This window comes from Lygodium microphyllum, chromosome 22, assembly GCF_053477565.2.
Source record: "Lygodium microphyllum isolate KBCC chromosome 22, Lygodium_microphyllum_v1.1.10, whole genome shotgun sequence".
Taxonomy (NCBI): Eukaryota; Viridiplantae; Streptophyta; class Polypodiopsida; order Schizaeales; family Lygodiaceae; genus Lygodium; species Lygodium microphyllum.
This window is the reverse complement of record NC_141156.1, coordinates 99,671,865-99,679,595: the sequence shown is the minus strand read 5'-3', so window position 1 is coordinate 99,679,595 and position 7,731 is coordinate 99,671,865.

Genomic DNA, 7,731 nt, shown 5'->3' with positions numbered 1-7,731 from the left:
TGAAGCAAGAGGGCAGTATATGCTATGGGACAAGGCTTTAGCCCTTGACAACCCTATTTTTTTGATTTGAGGCCATTTCGGGGCTTGTTTTGGAGGCAGAAGTTTTCTGCACGCACTCAGGAAAAGGCCCTGTTTTATGCTATGCGACCACTATTCTACAGGTCTGTGAAAAGTTACCACAGAAATTGCATCGTATGCTTGTGTGTAGAGACATTGGGAGTTACAGAATCATCCTTGGTTCTTGTTTATGCAAAATCGTCACTAGGAAGTGACTGAGTGGTCAAATACCACTTTCGCCAGTTTTGCAGATTTGGGTGAAGCTGTGTTTTTTGCAGTGACAGAATTTTTTGCAGTATTCTATAATGGCGTCTGATTCTCTTTCATAGATTATCACTGAAAAGCTTGATAATAATAACTTCCAAGCATGGAAGTTTAGAATGACGAATTTCCTTATGGGAAAATGATATTGGGAATTTATTGCAGGAAATGAAGAAGAACCAGTTCTTCCTGATGTTCCCAATTAACAGCAAATGCAGGCATTCAAAGCATGGCATGAGAGAGCTAGGAAAGTTATGTACTGGCTATCTATCAGTATTTCAGACTCTATGATTGTGCATATTCAGGATGCAAGTACGCCAAAGGAGGCATGTGATACTTTGTCAAAAATGTATAGCACAAATACGCAAGCCAGGAAAATGCAGCTCAAGCAAGAGTTGCATAATGTGCAAAGAGAAAGTATGAGCATCAATGACTACCACATGAAGGTGAAGAAGATTGCAGATGCACTTTCTTCCATTGGGTCGCCAGTGGAAGATGATGATTTAGTTTCTGTGACCTTGAATGGTCTAGGAAAGGATTATGCACAGTTTCCGACATCCATTTCAGTTCGTGAAAGATTTCCTGATTTTGAGGAGTTGATTGCTCTTCTAATTTCTGAGGAGCAGAGAAATGGTGGTGCATCTTCTTGAGGAGGAACTTCAAAAGAAGCTGTCTTCTACTCAAATGTTGGAAGAGGTAGAGGCAGAGGTAGAGGAGGCTGATTTGGAGGCCGTGGTAGAGATCAAAATATGCAGCAGACTCAAGAAAACTAGTCCTATGGAGGAGGATGTGGTATTTCTAGAGGCAGGGGGAGCCAAAGAGGTCCTGGTGGATGGCAAAGAGGCCAAAATGCAAACAGTAATGTTGAATGCTACCACTGTGGTAAAATGGGTCATATGGCTAAAGACTGTTATAAAAAGCAGAATGACATCATGAATGGAAAACTGTAACAAGGGAATTATGCATCTTCTAGTAGACAGGGTGATGATAGAAATGAGCATTTGTTTATGGTGCAGCACATAAACAATTCTGTGATAAGTGTAGAATAAAGCAACGATGTATGGTATGTTGACTCAGGTGCATCAAACCACATGACAGGTCATGCAAAATGGATGGAGGATGCAAGAAAAATGGAAAAACCAGGATTTGTGGAGACTGGTGATGATACTCCACATCCTATTGTGCAGATTGGAAAAATTCCTTTGTCTATGCAGGATGGGAAAAAGAAATACATGTCCGATGTATTTCATGTCCCGAATATCACCAAGAATCTGGTTTCTGTTGGTCAAATGGTTGAGCAGGGCTTGCAGGTCAGATTTAATCCTCACGGATGCTTTGTTGAGGATATGAAAAATAAAGGTCACTTGATAGCAAAAGGAAAGAAGAAGGGCAGAATGTTTACATTGGATGCAGACATGCCTGAATTGAGTGCAGCAATGTTTGCGCATGGGACCGGTGTAGTTGCAGATATTGATATCTGGCATAAACGCATTGGTCATGTTAATGTACAGCGACTTAAATCAATGCAGGCCCAAAATATTGTTGCAAGATTGCCCAAATTCAAGGTTGCAGAAATGCATAAGGTATGTGAAGCCTGTCAGTTTGGAAAACAGGCAAGGAAACCATTTCCTAGACATGTTCAAGAGAGTAAGAAGCCATTGGAATTAATCCACTCTGATGTGTGGACTACTAAAGCTGCATCTCTTGGAGGCTGTCATTATTTTGTCACTTTTATTGATGACTATAGCAGAAAAGTTTGGGTGTATTTTATGAAAAAGAAAAGTGAAGTTTTTGGGCACTTCAAAACTCTTAAAGCTATGATTGAAAAAGAAACAGGCTTGCAGATAAAATGCCTAAGGTCAGATGGAGGGGGAGAGTACCTCTCAAATGAGTTTGCAAGGTTCCTACAGGAGCATGGCATAAAGCAACAATATTCATGCAGTCATACCCCACAACAAAATGGAATTGCAGAAAGGAAAAACAGGCATATTGGAGAGGTATCTCGTGCCATGCTCAATGAAAAAGACTTGCCAGATTTTTATTGGGCTGAAGCAGTTGCTACAGTAGTCTACATAATGAACAGGACTCCCACTGCAGCAATACATGGGATGACTCCAGAGAAGAGATATACTGGTAGGAAACCAGATATTTGTCATTTGAAAATTTTTGGTTGCATTGCCTATGTACATGTGCCAGATGAGTTGAGATCCAAGTTGGATCCAAAAGCTAAGAAGTGCATCTTTATTGGTTACTCTCTACAGCAAAAAGGGTATAGATGCTATAACCCTTCTACTCGTAAGTTTACAGTGAGCAGAGATGTTGTTTTTGATGAGATGAGTAGCTGGTATAAACCAGTAAATGTGATTGATGATGTAGATGCACAAAATGGTAATGCTACACAGAATTCACAGCAGCAGTCACAAAATATTAGTGGACCAGGAGCGTCCTCTAGTAGTGGTTCACATTCTTCGCCATGGACAGGCAGATTGAGATCAGGAGAATCTTCTCAAAGCAATGCAGATAGTGGTATGCAGGTATCATGAAAAGGAAAAGAGAAGGTAGATCAGCCCATGTTTGATGTGAATGCAGGTCACTCTTATGTGGATGGTGAATCCAGTGGCTCAGAACAGAGCATTGATGATGAGTTGGATATTCCTTCTATTGTTACACCTGGAGTAAGGAAGACTAGGGATGTTTTGAGAGCACCTGGGAGTGAACCTATTTTTCCCAGGTCTATGAGAGCTAGGTATCCTGTGGATAGGCTGAAATATGATGGATTTATAGCCATTCACTATGCATGGTCAAAGTGATACAGGAACCAGAACCCACTTCTTTTGAGCAAGCCATGGGAAAAGAAAAATGGGAGAAAGCCATGGATGAAGAAATGGATGCCTTGGAAGCAAATGCTACATGGGTGTTAGTACCTTTGCCTAAAGGTAAGAATGCAATTGGCTGTAAGTGGGTTTATAAGGTGAAGCACAATGCAGATGGTTCTGTGAATAGATACAAGGCAAGATTAGTAGTCAAGGGATATGCACAAACATATGGCATTGACTATGAAGAAACATTCAGTCCGGTTGCAAGGATGGCAACCGTAAGAGCAGTCATTGCTATGGCTGCATCAAAGGGATGGTCTTTACATCAGATGGATGTAAAGAATGCCTTCTTGCATGGTGATTTCCAAGAAGAGGTCTATATGGAGCAACCACCAGGTTATGTGCATGCTGTTAATCCTGAGTTTGTTTGCAGTTGGTCTGACAAGATAGGACAATATCTTGTCACTATTGGCTTTCAGATTTCCAAGGCAGATTTCTCACTTTATGTGAGAAAAACAGAGAAAGGTATTATGCTGCTTGTCATTTATGTTGATGATTTGATTATCACAGGTGACAGTGATGAAGATATCCTTCATGTGAAAATGCTATTGAAGCAAAAGTTTGAGATGAAGGATTTGGGAGAGCTGCGTTATTTCTTGGGCATTGAGGTGATTAGATCACCAAGTGGGATACAGCTCTTGCAGAGGCAGTATGGATTGGACATGCTATCCAAATATGGGATGACAGGCTGTAAGCCTATTTCAGTTCCTTTGGAGCAGAATGTGAAGCTGAGCATAGATGCAGGTGAGCTTCTGGAAGACCCTACTATGTACAGACACATAGTAGGAAGCTTGATTTATATGACTATTACCAGGCCAGATTTGAGCTATGTTGTTGGATTGGTAAGTCAGTTTATGCAGAATCCAAGGAAACTGCATTTGGATGCGGCTAGACGCATACTCACGTATGTGAAGTCCACATTGCAGTATGGACTATTTTATGAGACTGGGGTTCAGATACAGTTGCATGGATACACTGATGCTGATTGGGCTGGTAGCATTTCTGATAGACAATCTACGAGTGGATATGTATTCTCTTTTGGGAGTGCTGCAGTCACTTGGAGCAGCAAGAAACAGCCTACAGTTTCCTTGTCGAGCACAGAGGCTGAGTACAGGGGTGCAGCAATGGCTGCATGTGAGGTAGCTTGGTTGCATAAGCTACTTTATGATATGCATCAGCCTACAGATGGGCCAGTTGTCATTTATTGTGACAACATGAGTAGTATACACTTGGCAAATAACCCAGTCTATCATGCTAGAATAAAGCACATTGAGGTGCATTATCACTATGTGCGGGAGAGGGTTTTACTAGGTCTTATTGATCTAGTTTATGTCAGCACAGAGGATCAGGTAGCTGACATATTCACGAAGGCATTGGGCGCAGAGAAGCTGCGCAAATTCAGAGACCTGCTTGGTGTGCAAGAATTGGGATTGAGCTCGAGGGGGATTGTTGAGATATCAAGCTCCACTTGTGATATGCCAGGGTGACCATTGTGCATTTATGTCACCGACGTGTCAGTTGTTGCAGATGCGGTTGGTACACCGCCCATGAATAATAGCTAGACGACAGCTATCCTTATCTACTCTAGTTCGTGGCTTAGTTAGTATGCCACCTTAGTTAGTTGAGTTTGGTTTGAGACCCATATATAGGGTTCTTCTATTTCTTTGTATAAGAGTTCTTTTTGGCTTACACAACTAAGAAGAGGAAAACTGTTTTCAGCCTCCATCTCTGTATGTATTCCCCCATTGTGCAAGCAAGAAAGCTTCAAGTGAGACTCCTTCCTTCTCTCCCACAATCTTGACAGGAAATTGGGCCCTTTAGCATTGAGATCCTTCACGAAGAAGATTGGCAGCTTGCAAGCAATCTCTCTATGCAAAGAGAAGAGAATTATCACAGCAGAGGAATTGCTAGATCTTAATATTCAATACATTATCACCTAATGCAGGTTCTGATACCATGTAAGGAACCAAGGAGAGAGATGTAGAAAGGACAGTCCAAAAGGGTAGCAATCATGCTCCCTGTTCAATCCATTATCTTCCACACAATAAAATCAATTGTAGTACTACTCACATATACGAATATCAAGAAACCTAGATCTAACCATGGTTAAGTCAGTATGACTTAACCTTATTCAACTAAGGTAGAGCACTGACCAAAAACTATGAGCTTGACTCTCAACAAGGAGCCTTTCCTCATAAGGTGTAATGGATTGTTGCAACAATACAATGAGGAGGTGGAGATAATTGCAGGTAGTGATGAAAGAGGAGTCCAAGCAATTGGTAAACTTCTTGATGAAGTGACCAAAGGAGGGGATGAGATCATTTGTCTAGACCAAGTAGGCCCTTTTGGTGTGCATGGCCTTGATGTTGGGGATCTTAGGAAAATTGTACTTCCCACGTTCTTCCTCATTGTAGTTTTTGCCATGTTGACGTGGATAGGGACATCTGAGTGGGTTGATATATGCATGGTCACTACCATAAATGAAAGATTATGTAACATGCCCGCCTATTGGCTATCGAGGCATGTTTTTAGCAGTCCATCAATGAGTCTAAGCAAGGGTGCTTGGCATTCCCATGGAATGTTACTGGGTTTGAACCCTAGGGTTTTTCGAGTCCATCTTACAACAAAACTTTCACGATCAAACCCACTAGGATTGACTTGAAATTTGGGTTCCTAGTGGTCAAGGTCTCCTGACAGCATTCTAGCGTCAATGGGTCCTCAACATCCTACTTTACACATAGATACCCACTCTAAAGCAGACCCATGCCACACTTGGTTCAAGGAGAATGGAAAACGAAAGGGATGCACCACTCAACCTCTCCGGCTGTAGGGCATAGTCCCATTCCGGTCCCCTAAAACGGCATGAATTGGATTCTAACCTAATAAATACCTAAAGGAAAACCTTGCCTCCCAATTCTCTAGGACCACCCTACCGTAGGATAGGACCTGTCGAGGTTTTTCCCACCCACTTCCCTCAATAGGCATTCTTAGTTATCTAATTAGGTCCTATCACATTTATGTGCGACATTCAAAATCAACTTTTTGAATTACACCTTTTAGGAAACATGGTTCTTTCGCATAATTTATGGCACAAACATGAATAGAGAGCAAGAAATCCTTTGACAACAAGTTCAAACAAATTCCTTAACTTATCTTCACGTTAATCTTTGTCTCTTGCCCATGCAGGAGAATTATGTATCCCTTCTGTCCAACAAAAGTACTTGGTCCAAATCAATTGGCACCGTAATTTCCATCCATGATCTAGAATAGGATCTTCCAATGCCCTAGATGTTTGGCTCACACCAGTCTACAACTCTGTTCTGGACTAGGAAATGGGTGTCTAGAGCTCCACTAACTCTAAGCGACCTAGTCTGAGTGAGACATAACTTTGGTGGTTGGCCTTTTGACCACTCAATCTTCGGCCTATGAATCAAGCAGTGCCCTCTCGGGTTGAAGCATAGTGTGACCTTGGAGATGATTAACCCTAGAAAATTAACCTTCCTTAATTAATCCAATTAAGAATCAAGCACAATCAAGGCAATCACCCTAATATCATCTTCCAGGAAAACATTCCTTTATTCCCCATGGAAACTTGTCATCACTGACCCTTGCCATGTATTTACCATCAAATACAAGTACTTGGAATAATCATCCAAACCAAAATCCAAAAATCAATTGATTGTAAAAGCATTTAGTGTGTTGTTCGATTAACTAATAGAACAATGGTATTCCTTTCCAAACATTGCAAGAATAGACGTGATAACATTTCCTTTGCACATTTGCTCTCCCCCTTGGGATCAAAGAGCGATACTATGCAAAATGTCTCTTAACACTTCTTTCCCTCGACTAAGGCATAGGTTAAGGGTTCTAACATTGTACATGATGTAAGTTCTATAGGTCACTTACATTGATCAATAATCCAACCCTAAATTGGATTGGTGGAAGTTGTAGTTAACACACGGATCTTACGACATCTCAGTTTCAATCCTTATGATTAATTTCTTGTACTAGCCCCTAGTCAAGCCATGAAGCAATAGAAAATTATTCCCACATATCGAACATGTTATACGCATAATGTGTAAGCACTCGATAAGATAAGTGCTAGATAATCTCAGGTAGACTGGACTCTAGCACGCCTTGCATTGAGCTAGAATCTAAGGTTTATTGATATTTGAGCTCTTAGGCTAAGTACTTTTGAGGTATCCAAACTTTAAATTGGGACTTTTCTATTCACGATTCTTAATGATATATTTCTTTAGCAATTGTGTGACTTGTAACCCTTGACTAATTCTTCCTTATAGTTTCCCTATCATCAAATAATCCTTATGCAACTAAGTTTGGTTAAAAGGAACAATCAAAATACCAGATCATAACAATAGGAGTAAATTCAAGCTACTACCTTACATGAATTCATGTGCGCATAACAAAGCGATATAGTCTATGACTCACGAATAGAGAAGATGGCAATTAATACATGGGTATTTGGAGATGAATTATCCATACCCAACATTTTATTTGCATTAAGGATAACACCCTG